This window comes from Hoplias malabaricus, unplaced genomic scaffold (assembly GCF_029633855.1).
Source record: "Hoplias malabaricus isolate fHopMal1 unplaced genomic scaffold, fHopMal1.hap1 H_2, whole genome shotgun sequence".
Classification (NCBI taxonomy): Eukaryota; Metazoa; Chordata; class Actinopteri; order Characiformes; family Erythrinidae; genus Hoplias; species Hoplias malabaricus.
In genome coordinates this window covers 6,910-22,414 of record NW_027101325.1, presented here as the reverse complement: position 1 = coordinate 22,414, position 15,505 = coordinate 6,910, and the positions used below count along the sequence as shown (strand labels likewise).

Below are 15,505 nucleotides of genomic sequence, written 5' to 3'. Positions count from 1 at the left end.
CATTCAGTTGTTTTGAGAGGTTCACAACGAGATTACGTTTGTCCTGTATTGGTATCCGTACTCTACATGTAAGGATTACAATGGTGGTAGATTTTCCCCTCAGAGAAAAGAAAGCTAACCTGTAAACTAACTTTGTTTTGGGTTGTGTTCCACATGCAGTTTTGCACACAAAGAATTACAACACTGTTAGAGATACTTAAATGTTGTTTAGATATGTGATTGCTTGCAAGACTGATGTTTAAATGCCCTACTAAGGCGTGAACTTATGTTTTATTGTTTTACCCACTGCGATTGGCGAAGAGAGAGAGCGGAATTGCACCATATACGGCAGTGGCCGGAAATAGGGGATGGTCGGAGTTAGGAGGAATACTGACAAACAAACTAATTTTTTATGCACCAGGTAAATCTCATTTTTATTAAAAAATATTTCTTACCAGTTTAAAAGGCCTTTAAATATCTAGACATTTGATTCTATTTTGGTTATGTGCCAGCTGGAGCTGCAAGTTCCTTTAAAAGCACATCTTTTGTCACAGGGTAACAGTGAGAGTTAAAAATACTCTGAATATTCTGAAATGCCAAGTTTTATTTTGAACTAAATTCCAGACTTCACTCTTACTGTGGTTTTAATATTCCAGTTAATGCCATTCACAAGGTAGCAAGCTATTCCATTAACTCCTCATGTTCAAATAACTTATAAATATAATGGTTTATATTGTCATTGTTGTATGTCCTCTTTCACAAATATAGTAAATATATTCATTCATTCATTACATGTAACAACTTTATCAGGATCACGGTGGGCCCAGAGCCCCACAAACTGGGCGCAAGAAAGGAACACACACTGGACATGGCACCAATCCATTACAGGGCTTCACACACTCATACATATGAACAATATTACACAGCCCGTTCATACCAATGTGAGAGGAAACCTACACAGACACAGGGAGAACACAATTCCTTTTTGAAGCCACCGCAGATCCCTGGAGCTGTGTGGCAGCAGCACTATCGTACCACCATGCTACCCCATTTGAGAAGGGAACACAAAATAATATTAAATAATATACGTAATCTGCCTTTAAGGAAGTTTGTAATGAGGAAACCTTTTGAATAACCACTTAAGATTTAAAAATTGCTTTTAGTTTGAGGGCCTTGTGCACAGTGATACCGGGTAGGCTCTGGACCTACCGCAATCCTAAACTAGATAAGCGGTTGCATACAAAGTATGAATGAATGAATGAATATTAATGCAATTGCTGCTATGAGGTGCCACTCTTGTGTGTTCTGTTACATTGTGAACATGTGCTGGGTAGCTACTGTAACCTAGATTTAGATTTATTTATATTGCATCAGCTCTTAAACCTGGGTATCAAAAAAACCTGCAGCATATCATCCAAAAATAAAACAAACATTTTTGGAAATGCAGAAACTAATTGGAATTTTTGCTAAAATAATAGAACTTGACAAAACGTAAAATTGTAGCAGTTGCGAGAAACTACACATGGACTTAAAAACTCATAGAACTGTGGTGAAAGTTACTTTTTTTTTTTTTTTAATTCTAACTACCTAACTCTACAAAGAATACTTTTACTGATGTATAAACATTCTCAATTTTTTTGTTTTAACCTTGAAACATTTAATAAGCTACCGTCTCATTGACTTTTTATACATTCCCTTCTTCCAACTGTGTTTCTCATTGAATTATCAGCACCCCCATTGGGAAATGGATGCAATAAAGGGGAAAGAAAACAGACAGCATTGAATAGATTCCCAAAAAAAAAGGTAAATATGTTGTTTTAACCTGCTCTTTGATATTGCTCCAAAATGTATCATACGACTATGTCATGTTACTGTTGCTTCTTATTTATGACTTGTAATTTTTACTTTCTTCGGTGCATGTAAAACTATTATTATTAGGTTTTACACAACTAAAGTGGAGCAACTTCTGGTTTTGGCCCAAAGTTGATGTTTTGGGCATTTAAAAAATGCACTTTTTTTTTTATTAGCACACACCTACAGGAGCACCCTGTCATTTCTGCAAAGAACAGGCTGCTTTAGATAATGAAAGATTGGAGGATGACTTGGGGCTTGCTGATGCAGGAACTAAAAGAGGGTTTGGTCTGGACCCAGATGTTTGATGAACCTCTATAGAGTTCAATTTAACATATGGGTGCACACAAAATCCTGGGTCAAAAATATGTTTAACTGAGCCTTTACTGAGTACTTGTCTTAGTCCTGAATGGATCTGTGTATTATGCATTGACCATGTATTTTGTGGATTTGATTTAAGGAAGCATTCATTTAGAATGCAGCATCTTTCCAAAACAAAATAAATGAATCTTGTCAGACCTCGTTGTCTACACATCGAGCATAGACCAAGAAACAACAAATGTAAGGTCTGATATATTATCACCAATACTTTTTAATGCCTCATGACTGGCTTGTCTTCGTATATTAAATAGCATGATTGTGATGAAACAGATTAAAAACCAAAAGCAAAAGAGCTTGTTAATACAACCCTGCTCCCAAATTCTTTCATTTTCAACAAAGGTTCTCTCTCCAAATTAACAATGTTATGAAACTTGGGCCTACTAGGACCTGGGGGGAGCTGCTGCTGTTACTGCATGTCCCTTTGACACTGTTAGTTATCCGACTGTATAGCTTTCTTGACAGAATATACACACGGTGTATGTGGGGAGAAGGTGTAGTGATTACTGGACGCTAGTGTGATTTCAAGACAAATAAATAAATAAATAAATGTTAATTGAATGTTTGTTACAATCTTTAATTAACCAAATAGAAATTTTTATGTTCTTTCCTGAAGTTATGACTGTATATACAAATGCACATTGATTGTACCAATCTATAGTCTCAGTATTTGAGCGTATTTGGGACCTGCTACTGTAAGTAACATTGTGGCTTTGCTTAATCTGTACCTCATCAAAGAAATTTGCTGCTATGAGGCAATTACCCCTAGACTAAATATGGGGATACATTTGGGGATATGGAGACTACCAGTACAACCCAACTGTGAAACAAGGTTAAGGTACCAGACTTGCCTCTCTTCTACATGCCTTGCCTCTCAAGGCTTTGCATTTGTATCTGAGTGATGTTTGGCTCATTATAATTTGAAGCAAAAGGCCCTGAAACTGATTATTCTGAATAGGTTAGTTTAGAAAAGATGCAAATTGTGCTGTGGTTTGATCCTTGTGGTATTTTGACAAAAGCATTTCACATTCCTTTTTATAATACCCCAGGGAACTGTGTTAACTTATGGAAAAAGGGTTTAATACTTCACATTTTAATAGAGGTTCCTCAGATATACTTAGCTAAAGCATGGCTATCCAGTAAACAATTAGCCGTTGATTCAACGTTGAAATAATGTAATGACTGCTGTCTAATCAACGTTCTCTTAAGGTTAAAAATGAAAGTTGAAAAGGCGTCCAAACACAGACATTGAAAAGACGACTATTAGACATATTTTGGACGTCCATTGACGTTATTAATTGGTTCTTAAATTAATTGCTTGTATAAAATATCAATATCGATATCGATTGGTCACCACTTAACTAACTTATTAAGATGGATTTTGGACGTCCATTGACGTTTAAAATATGTCCTTGACGGACAGACTACTTTTAGACCTATTTTTAACATCCAGGGATATTCCTTGTTTACTGGGTATAGCCAAGTTTTAAAAAAGGTTCTTTAAGACACAATTACAGAAATTTTCTACAATGCTTATAGCAAAGAACCCATTAAGAACTATTGTAGGGTCTGACAAATATACATTAGTGATTATAAAAGTACGTGAACAAAGCTACATAAGAGGACAAGATGGAGGAGAATAAAATAACACCAATGGTTCTGTTTGTAGGTCAGGTTTTTCATTTGTTAGTACTTGAAGTCTCCTGCTGGACACAGCACTGGACCCCTTTGTTTCTCTCTAGAGCCACGCAGCACTGTGCTCTGCAGTCTGGGCACTCTCTATCGGAAAAAGCCAGATTCATATATCACTGTATAATCCCTCCCAAATTCCCCCCACCTCTACACCATCATCCACAGCCCCTTCCCACCTCCATCTGCTCCAGCCAGAAAGAGGGATGAAGAAGGAAAAGCTTTGGAGAAGGTCTGCTTCTCTGCACATGCTTGACAAAAACATTCAGAAAGAGGAGTGTCTAAAAAACACTCATTTCAATAATTAAATCTTTAAAGGTTCAGCAGGGTCAACTGAAAAATATACAGAAGAATATACTTTTCCTGTAGATTCACTCAGTCATGAAAACACAGGTTATACATTGTACATCTAAAGGCCCATTCCATACATTATACTTATACTTTATTTCCCTTTCTACACATTTGGGTGGTACCAGAAATAGTCATGAGCCTCTGTTTAACATTTCGAATGAAATTGCTTGTTTTTGTTACTGTGTTTTCAATGGACTGGGGTTTGATTTTTATTGTTTAAAGTTATAAACATGTTATATTTTAGAAAGTATTTTAGAAGTTCCTTCACACTCACATTCCTTCACACTCACATTCCTTCACACACACATTCAAAGAACATATATGTTTTAAATAGAAAACAAAAATATCGTTATGCTCCAAAATATACTTTTTTGGCATAATAATTTAACTTTTTTTTGTTTTGTTTTTTAAAGATTTTATTTGTGTAATTCCACCTATTATTATGTCTACCCCAATTAAACACAGTGTCACCATCCTCTGGATGGTGGGGTTGAACATGTGTGTCCTCCAATACAGGTGAGGCCAACTCACTGCTCCTTTTTAAACTGGTACTAACGCAGTGCAACTGAAGAGGTTAATGTGCCTCAGCAGAACGCAAACTGACCAGATGTATCACATTAGCTGACAAATGCCTGAACAAACTACCACACTGACAAGAGAGAGAGGGGTAGAGGCGTGCCCATCCTACCCACCCACAGAGTGAGGCCAGTTAAACTTTCTAGGACTTCTTGCCCATTATAGTTGGGGCATCACAGAAGAATGAACCAGTGATCACCTGATGACAGAACAAATATTTGATCAAGTCCTAGATGATGAAAACCTACGTAGTCTTCATAGTTTAATGGATAAAAGATATGGCATGTGATCTTATCGCTGGATTCCTTCTGTTTCACAAACATCACTTCTTTCAGATACCTTTCAAATGATTTATTTATTTATTTTTAATTAATTAATTTTTTTACAAAATGGAGATGCCAAATTTGTGTTTCATTGCAATTTTGCTTAGTACTATATTGTGTACTATAGTACTATATAGTACTAAGTTGTGTTAAATAATGGAAGAACCACATTTAAATAGACCATTCTTGGGGACTGAAAATTTGTCATTGGCATCATTTGAAATAACACTTTTAGCATATTTTATGTGTTTAAAATAAAGTTATTTTCAAGAGTAAAGAATAACTATCCCACCAGGCAGTGAGAACACAGGTCCAAATGGTGATTCAGGTTTAAATGATCAACTGCTTCATCCTAAGTAGTGCAAGTACCCTAAGTGCTGGCCCTACCCTCAGGAGATTGTGAGTTCAATCCCCGGTAATGCTGCACCCATCCATGGCCAAGAATAACTTGCCTTGCTCCTTCTCTCAGCATCATTCAGCATTGTTGCCAACACAAGCGCCTGTTAATACCTAAGCTAACAAAACAGATTTAGGCCGGTTAGGATTCTCTTCTAAACATATTGAGCTGTCTAGTGAGAATGAATTCGTGTCTCTGAGGTAATCTTCACCCTTTTGGTTTGGTAGTATGTTATGATTTGGGGAGTCCAAGCTAGTGGCTGGATTTTGGAGCAAAAAATATCAACTTCTCCACCAGCAGACAATAAATAATACATGAAAATATTTGGAATTCCAAATCCTTCAAATTTCAAATAGTCATAACTTGTTTGATCCATTCATACAAATGTAACATTTAGAGATAATTATTAATAGGTTGGATTTGACTGGGATTGGATTTCCAGTAGCTGACCCCAAAAAAAAGGTCCAGGTTTCAGATTTTTCTCTCATCCCACATCTCTCACACGCCAACACTACGGAAAGCTGGCCCGCCTTTTCAGGAGGGTTTGGAACCTCATCCACTTGGACCAATATGCATCATTTGTCATTTAAATCTGATAGTCTTTTGTACTACAGCCATTTCCAGAGATTCTTCAAAAATACCTGAAAAGATTTGTGTGCGCTTCAATAAGAATCCTGCTAGAGAATTTACAGAGCATAACATAACCACATATGGGAATTCATATGGCAGTCTTTAAAAAAAAAAGCACTGTGGGAAGGATTTATATAAAATATAACATATGCATTTAAACAGGCCACATTTTATGTTATTTATTTTTTTTCAGAATATTTTACATTCAGTAAATAAACAATAATGGTCAATCATGAAGAAGTATGTCCTCTATAGAGCACATGGCCTAACACTGCATGTCCAAAGGTTTTTATAAACACATTTTATAATGAGTGATTTCAGCTACTTTAAAGGTCAGTCACTGTGGACAAATATGTCCAATTGTGCGGTCACAGCTTATGTAATATAGACTGTAAATAGACCGTTAAACGAAATGAGACGGAAGGGACAGTGGTTCAACAGGATGTGTCTCTGTCACACAGTCCTAGGGTCCAAAGACAGGTATCAGGAGATGGATTGACTATTCAAAACCGTCCATGTGTGAATGTGTGGTGCCTTGTGATGGACTAGTGCCCTGTCCAGTTCATTTTCAGACCCACCGTGACCATGAATTGGATAAGCAGTTACAGACGATTAATTAATTCATTAAATGAAACTTTCTGAAGCCGATACACGTGAGCTTTTAAACACCAGGTTTAAAGTTTTGTGTGGAGCAGAGACAGCAAATGTACAAACCCATTTGCAAAAAAATGCTGGGTTTCTATGGAAAAAATAATGCAGTACCTAAAAACAGAATGCAGTACCGACTATATTTTAAGCATTGAAACTTAGAAAATATATTGTTGTTTGAAAATGTATTGACCATTTTGAACTTGATGCCAGCAAAACATTCCAGAAATTTGGGACAAGGGCAGGTTTACAATTGTGTGACATCTCCTAATTTTTAAAAATTTGTTTGGGATATTTGTTGTAGTTTGAGGTATCCATTATAGTTTTTTTCCCCATTTCACTTCTAATTTAGCACCTGGAATCTTACTAAAACCCCTTTCTATTGTAATGCATGAAGAATGTGGTTTGGCATTATCTTGCTAAAATAAACACGGCCCTTCCAGCCTTGCACCGAACCTGCATATATTGTTCAGCATTAACAGTGCCTTTACAGAAGTGTAAGTCACCCATGCTTTTGAACAGTGTGCTTTAAACCAGTCTGTCTCCTCTTTAGCCCAGAGGAAGCAGCATTCATAGTTTTAAATAGAATTTCAATTTTTGATTTTGTCAGACCACAGAACACTTCACCGCAACCCATTTAAAATAATCTAGACAGTTGCACTTGTATTTTTCCTGTCTCATATTCATTTTCAATTCCAACTTAAATTCAATATTTATTGCTCCATTAAATATCCTTTTCCCCTAATGCCACTGTAACACATTCCTGTGTTTAACAGAATATTTTAGGGGTTTTAGCAGCAGACTCTTTACAACTGTACACCTGGACCACAGACCACAGGTGGTCATTATAGTCAGGAATCAGGCTCAAACAGGTCAGTATACCTTCATTGGCTCTAATTATCTCACCTTTCTTTTACAGCTTTAGGATATTCCACTTAAGCACTCAAAAACCTCACAAACAATATGAATAAATATGATTAAAAAGGGGCACTTCTTAGTAATTCATACAGCACTGTTGCAATCGCAGAACAATAGAGAGAAACTTTTATTATGTCATTTATTAGATAACAGCTTAGATAACCTTAAAATCACTTTATAGATCTACAAATGCAGACACTAGTCTACTGGGGCTCAGAATACATTGTTAGTGCCCTTTCACCTAGGACCCCCACAGGACCACCACAGAGCAGGAATGATTTTGGTGGTGGGTCAGATATGATTGTGGTGGGCCTTTTGGGGAAATATCTTTCACACACACACTAGTGCACTAGGGGCGGTGGGCAGCCATCCCCAGTGGGAGCCAGTGCCTTGCTCAAGGGCACTTCAGCCATGGGGATCAGACCGGCAACCAAGCCCGGTCCTCTAACCATTAGGCCAAGGTCATATCAGATTAGATCATATCTGCTCTGTGGAGCTCTGACCATTAAAGAACATGGGGAAAGTGAGCAAAATATGTTAAAAGCAAGAGATGGACTACAGTCTGTAACTGTAGAACTACAAAGTGTACATATAGTTGCTGGAGCGTAAGAAAAATGTAAAGTATGTGTAGAAACAAGCAAATCACTCTTTTAGCACAGTATTTTAAATAAAGGGTAAATGACACGCCTTGCGCCCAATGATTCCAGGTAGGCTCTGGACCCCCCGCGACCCTAAATTGGATAAGCGGTTACAGATAATGGATGGATGGATAAATGACACTTCATATGAAAGCATGCTTTCCTCATCACATCTGTGCTATCCTCAAGAATATGTAGGACCTGGAAACATTAACAGGAAATGGAAGAATTTACAAAATGAAACTCCAAGATAATGTGTGTGCTTTCACTAAATTTAGGTTCAAATTCCAAGGCACCCCCAAAAACCCATTAACCTCATACGGTAAGAAAATAGCCTTAGCGTTTGATGTCGGAAAAAGTAAAGCAGTCGACTGGCCGAGACTGTCAGAGGTCCTGGGACAGAAAAGAGCACAATGTAATTGTTGAGGCCTTGTCTTTGCCTTGGCAGAGGGAAAGTCAGGCCAATAAAGGGCTGAAAATAAACCCGAAATGAGAGGCTACGCAGACGTGGCTGCAGCGTTCAGCCTCACGCAGATTACAGTGTACACAAACAACCCTGAATATTCTGACCACCAGCTCTCTCTCTTTATCTCTCCCTCTCTCTTCTCCTTTACAACTTACTGTATTTCTTCTTTCTCTCTCTATTTCTTTTCCTATTTCTGTCCTTGCTCTAGCTTTTCCTTCCCTTACCTCCTTGTATGCACTCTCTCTACCTCTACTGTGCTCTTCCTCTTTATTTCACACTCTCAAGACTCTCACTATTTTCTCTCTCTCTCTCTCTCTCTCTCTCTCTCTCTCTCTCTCCCTGCCCTCTTTTTTCTGTCCACGTCTCTCCTCCTCTCAGTGGAGTGTAATAGTGATGAGCCAAACAACGTCAGGAGAGACAAACTGAGGAGGAAAATAAAAAAGGGCGTAAAAGAAGATGAAATGAATGGAGGAGTGGAGAAGATAGTGAGTTAAGAGAAAGTAGAGGAAAGGAGAGAGACAAATGTAGTGTAAAAGAGAGTAAAGAAGGTGAGAAAGTTGTTGGTTGCAAGATGTATCTAAATATATTAAAGATATTAAGAGTTTGACAGGATTCTCTTGAAATTAAAAATGGCAAAAATTGTCTTTCCTACAACATTTTTTATTTTTTTAAATTCCCCACAAGAGACACCATTAGTACTAAAATAGCTTTTGGTGCCTTACATCAATGACACGGTCTGTTCTTGCGAAATTATACCTGAATCAGAAATCTTACAACATTTGTTACAATTATATATTTCTTAAGGGAACGTCAGTTTCTGACTTTTTTTACTTGATCTGATTTAGGTGATGAGACATGACATTTTGAGGTTAATATTTTGCCCCCATCCACTTGTGTACAGTGATATAATCAAAGCAGGTACAAGTCTATGTCTTGTTACGATTGATTGTGCTACAGTAAAAAAGAGGTGGTTGAAATTACTATTCAGAATAAATTTCTTTTATTATTTCACTTTGTTGTACAGGCCACAGACATTGACTGTAAATTAAAAGCTAAATATAAAACTTCTTCAAGAACCAGGTTATAGTTTTCTACATCATAAAGCCATTTGCAGAATGTAAAGCCATTGCAGAATACTCTGAACTTCAAAGTAGAACATATATTTTTGTGAAATACAGGCCTACTTCGCTGTACACAATGGAACACACCTTTCTTGGAATGCAAGAGACTATAGTAATTACACAAAAGGTTTAATTCCAACAAGGACTCCCTATTTTTTTCATAATAATATTTCCCAAAATGGCTCTGCATCATGATGTTTCAGACTCATGCCTTATAAATAATAATTGTTTTTAATAGGACAGGTGACAAATTATGTAAACATTATCATTCTTGTTGGAATTTGAGGTATGAATCACACTGACACCAGTGGTTAATATGAACTTATTCAAACTACATTCTTCCATTCCTGAGGCCCAATGAGGCTCTGTTTTTACCATCACCTAAGAGACTACCCCAGAGACAGGAAATAATGGTCCAAACAGGCCACCATTTTCTGTCCTCTCTGATAGCTTTGTAATTCAATTCCCTGTGTATTTTTTCATTTGAGCTGAAATTAACCTGTTACATGTCATCAATTATAAGTTACTGCTATAAACATATGAACATAATGTAATTAACAGCATTTTTTTAAATCCCTCTTTTATTCAGTGTGAAAATTTGGGCCTATTCTCATACGACTATCATTATATTTCATGGTTTTTGCTAATATTATGTTATGGTAAGATATTTTCAGCAGACAAAAGCCACATGTCCAAGTTAAACAAAGTAATAAATCTTATATTCTATCTTTGGTTTTGCTGAAAATCACACAGGAAAATCTATTTTTTACACGAGCAGACGGAACACTTTTGTTAAATAGGCTGTTTTTTGGGTTTGTTTGTTTAAAAACTTGTAATTAATGGTAATGGTATACTAAGAATCTTTCAAATGACTCATACAGGTTTTCACTCTCACTTTTTATTTTCTAATGTATACTTTTTTAGGAACTAAATGTGCTTCTTTTATGGCACCGCTATGTTTTTTGGGCTCTTATGTAAAATCCCCATTTTCCGATAGGTTTGGATTTTTTGTAAAATGATAAATAAATAAACAAACAAACAATTAAATAAATACAATACAGAATAATTTTAAAAAGTAGAAAAAATATATATGAACCTGTGATTTGTTTCTTGAATTTCCCCTGGGGATCAATAAAGTATCTATCTATCTATCTATCTATCTATCTATCTATCTATCTATCTATCTAGTTAACTTTTTAATTATTTTCTGACAAAAATACAAAGAAAGAATGAATTTCCAGTGTTTTCACTGACCAACTTGGTTGTGTTTTGTCTGGTCTTGCCCAATGGAGGCAGGGGTTCTGTCGTCTTGGGCACAGAGACATCTGTTTTCCTGAAAACAAATATTTTCTCAGATGAACTCAGTAGCCTTACTCAGGAGTCAGGAATTATACATATTTCTTCAACGACTTTTACAATATCAGTAAAATCATGCAATGAATTTCTCCAGACCCCTCCAGGGTGTGTTCCCGCCTTGCGCCCAGTGATTCTGAGTAGGCTCCGGAACCCTACCGCGACCCTGAATTGGATAAGCGGTTCAGATAATCATTGATTCATTGAATTTCTCCACAATGTCCTCAGATTAAAGTCTTAAACTTGCAAACAAAATTCTGCTAACGAATACTGTGGGAAAAGTGTATGTCTTTCTGAATAAAAACAAGAATAAAGGCAAGGTTAACTGCTGGAAAGAAAGCATGTTTTATGTTTTTAACATGTGTTAATGTACACGTGTCAGGAACCGCAAACAGGGCCTTTTTACAGTAGCGGATATTTCAGGATATAGCAGGGACTTTGAGAATTACCTCTATTTTATGACCACCGGCCCATTTTACAAACCATAGGATCAAGGCATAGGGAGATGGAGCGTGCTGGGTGCCCTGGTGGGTTAATGGGATTTTGGGGTCTTTAGACTGGTTTGATGGGGTTCCAAGAACCAGTAGGTGTCCTTGTTGTTAAGTGGGTAAGAGGGACTTTAGGAACACTTAGGGGAATGAAACCGTCTATTGTTGGGGAACAAAATCCCTTGCCTCTGTGGAAAAGATCACAGGTAGGTGCATGTGTCAGCTCAGCTAGACTTAGCAACTCTATTGTTTGTGCTAACGATGTTAATAGGTGTTGGTGAACATATTCTTTGTGCTGTTTTGAGGCTAACATTGAACTGATGTGCTAGGGGAAGCAAATCAGTACGTAAACATGGTTACCTTGGTGAGAAGTTGCAAGGATTGCTTTTAAAGGCTAAGGCTAATCCAAATTTATTCTATAATCTCTAAAAATGAATCGATATACTAAGATTCATGAGGCAGTTTCACCCCGGCTAATAATAACTAGCTAATTATTATGAAAAGATAAATATTGTGTATTTTGTTTCTGTTTGTGTGAAAATGTGGATACAAAAATCAATCTACAAAGAGCTTATCAACAAATGAAAAAGTGTGCTCAGTCTAGGTAAAAAAAGAAAGCTTATCCGCTAGGTGGGTTGACCAGTTAAGATTAATTGATAGCCATCATTTTATTTGGTCCATCATCAACATTTAAAACAAGTAACTTAAACTTACGATTATGGGTGGCACGGTGGTGCACAGTCCCAGGGTCCTGGGGTTGTGAGTTGACTGTCTGTGAAGAGTTTGGTGTGTTCTCCCCATGTTTGCAAGGGTTTCCTCTGGAAAATAACTAGCATAAATACATATATTTAAGCATCAGCAAAAGCTGAATGGTTCGTTTTTTTGAGCTTGCAAGACTTATATTCAGAAAGAAAACTGAATTTCAAACTTCATGAAAAATTCTGGCAAGCTTTGGCAATGATTTGAATTTGTTGTTCTTTCCTTGGGTGGCAATAGCTCTGTTAGCATGGTATTCATCTTAGTGGTTAGCTAGGCTGAGCAGCTAAGCTTATGTGCAAAAATCATCACACAAAATGGTTCTGGAGGCAGCACTGCCTTCAAGGCAGAAATAATGTAATTGGTTACCAGCCAACGTGTGGGGATGAATTTGTTTGGTTAGCATTCATTGGGCAGATTTCCAAATACCACACTATAAACCAGTAAAGCTTTGCCTAGACCCTTGTGGTTTCCATATTTTGACTGCTAAAAATGACTCTGGAAAAAAAAACATTCGTACATTAATTTATTATCTGTAACACTTTTGAGACACCAATCCACATACCAACATGTTTTTGGACTGTGGGAGGAAACCGGAGTGGAAGAAATACATTTGCAGTATTGTTTTTATTTCATTGCAGAGTTAGTTCTGCTTTATAATTTGTTAGAAATGTTGCGAAGATCTCAGCATTTTGTTTTGCTTAAATGTGGGTTAATTTAACAGCTTCTGATGAAGCAGCAGTGCTCTGCTGCCTCTGAGGCACATTCTGAAGAATTACTTTCCTGCACATTTGTGTTTAAATTGCTGCCTCAGTGGAAGCTGCAGAAACAATACAATTCTGCTGCCTCTGAGGCAGGTTCTAAAGTACATTTTGCACACTTGATTTATGATTACTGCCTCTGAAGGTACTAAATTAATGCTCTGCTTCCTCATAGGCAGCAATCATGTGCTATCTCCTCCACTCTGTCTTAGCCACTGCCTCAGAGGAAGCAGAGGATTAATGAATTTGTATTTTCATTTGATTGTAAATATTTCTTTTTGCTTTGTTATGTCTTATTCCAGCCTTGCGCCCAATGATTCCAGGTAGGCTCTGGACCCACCACGATCCTGAACTGGATAAGCGGTTACAGATAATGAATGAATGAATGTCTTATTCCAGAAAACCACCAGTAGAGATCAGTGGGTTCAAGACACTTAACACAACATAAAGCACAGTTTATCTCATGCTTATTATCCGTCCTACAAAAGCTTGATGACCACATTAGCAGCATGAACACCATAGAGGCTGAGGCCTGTATGAAGCTGCCACTGGCCTGTGGGCCTGCAGGAAATTAGTCAGTTACCTGAGCAGAAGCCTTCATTAACTGACCCAACCTAAAAGCACTGATTATGGACCATGGCCCACTGTGTTGTCTTTCCCTCATGGCCCTTAACAGGCAACAAGAGACTTCAAAAGGTGCCCAAGGACCTTCCTGCACCTATCCAACCCCACTGCCCATAAACCTTCTTACTGAGTCCTGGTGTGATAATAGGCTGCAGAAAACAGGTAAAAAGGGAAGATGATGCGATGATCCTTTTATGACTTTCCGAGCCCTTGGAAATGAGGGTCTTTAAAAACCCCATGGTCTGGTGGAAATACACAGAGGGGATCCCCATTAAAAAAAAAAAAGAAAGAAATCCCTTAAAAGCCTGCAGTTCAGTGTTCATCAGCCAGCGTGGCATAGTCCCACCTGCACTGACATAAGTTTGAGACAGATGCGCTGTGTCAGAAAAGATCTGAATGATCAGAAAAAACTACAGAATTGCTTATTTCAGAGAGTGTTGATTATTAAATGATATTGGAAAGAAATCTGTGAATTTCATAAACATCTTGCTAGCTAGATCTAGCATGCTAACTCTTAGTAATCCTAACAATTGTTGCATTTTTTTTCATGATTAGTAGCAATAGAAGGCAGCCCAAAATTGTCATAGCAAAATGAGAGGAAAATTGTGGTAGTTACCATGACAGCGGTAGCAAATACGCTAATGGCTAACTAGCTACCAAAATAAGTAAACAAATTATTATTAATGAATATCCATATGAATGACATGATGAAATAATACAAACAATACACATTTAAACAACTCCATACAAATAATTTACCCCTTGCCTGCTTTTCCATTCTCTCGTTTTCACCCATGAGTCACTTAACCATTCTGACAAATCACAGAGGAATCCCCGCTGTGTCCAAATGTATGACCTGAAATCAGTTCAGCCTTCATTCTAACCACAATGTTTTAGCTTCTAAAACTGACCTGGGACCAGTGGCTTTATTTATACGAACAGAATCAAGTCGTTCTGGCAGGAAAATGCAGATAGTGACTACATTTGTGGGAGTCAAAAATGATGAGATTTGTATTTCAAAGCTTCACCCCCTAGTGGAAGTGCTGTGCTTAATTACACACGAAAATCAGAAATATCAGTGTTGTGGGTTTTAGGAAGTTTTTTTTTTTGGAAGGGTTCTAACAGGGTGGAGCTAATCAAAGGAGACACTGCGCTGTTAAAATCATAAGGTTTTTGTAGAAAGAGGAATCTGGTGCTCACTAAGGAATAAATACACAGAAGACTACTATAAGAAACAATGTAAACATGTGAAAAATACAGCCCTGTGGTTGATATGGAAGGACAAAGATGGGAGAAAAGAGACATTGCTTGAGCAGGCTTGGGATATCTGATGGTGGGCGGAGTCAGACTCTTGCCTTAAGGTGTCTGATTGGTCAGTGTTCGTGCTGAAAGATGAGTGGCTGTATGAGGCCTACTTCTGTCTGCTGCCCGTCCTTTTCTTTTTTTCCTGTATTTTCTCTCTCACCCGTTCATTCCTTTGTTCTCAGTAAATAAATTTATGTTACAGAAAAAAGTAGCAAAACAATAAATTTAAGTTATATCTCCATAAAAATAGGAA

At 37.3% G+C, this 15,505-nt stretch overlaps 1 long non-coding RNA gene across 1 annotated transcript; it reads right to left on the bottom strand.

Annotated features, from left to right (window-relative positions):
- Positions 1 to 11,214: 11,214 nt before the first annotated feature.
- On the bottom strand, positions 11,215 to 14,786 carry LOC136686020 (uncharacterized). The gene is made up of 3 exons (XR_010800270.1): positions 14,707 to 14,786; positions 12,521 to 12,635; positions 11,215 to 11,298 (listed from the first exon to the last, which is right to left on the bottom strand). It is a non-coding gene; the product is annotated as an uncharacterized lncRNA (long non-coding RNA).
- Between the last annotated feature and the right edge of the window lie 719 nt (positions 14,787 to 15,505).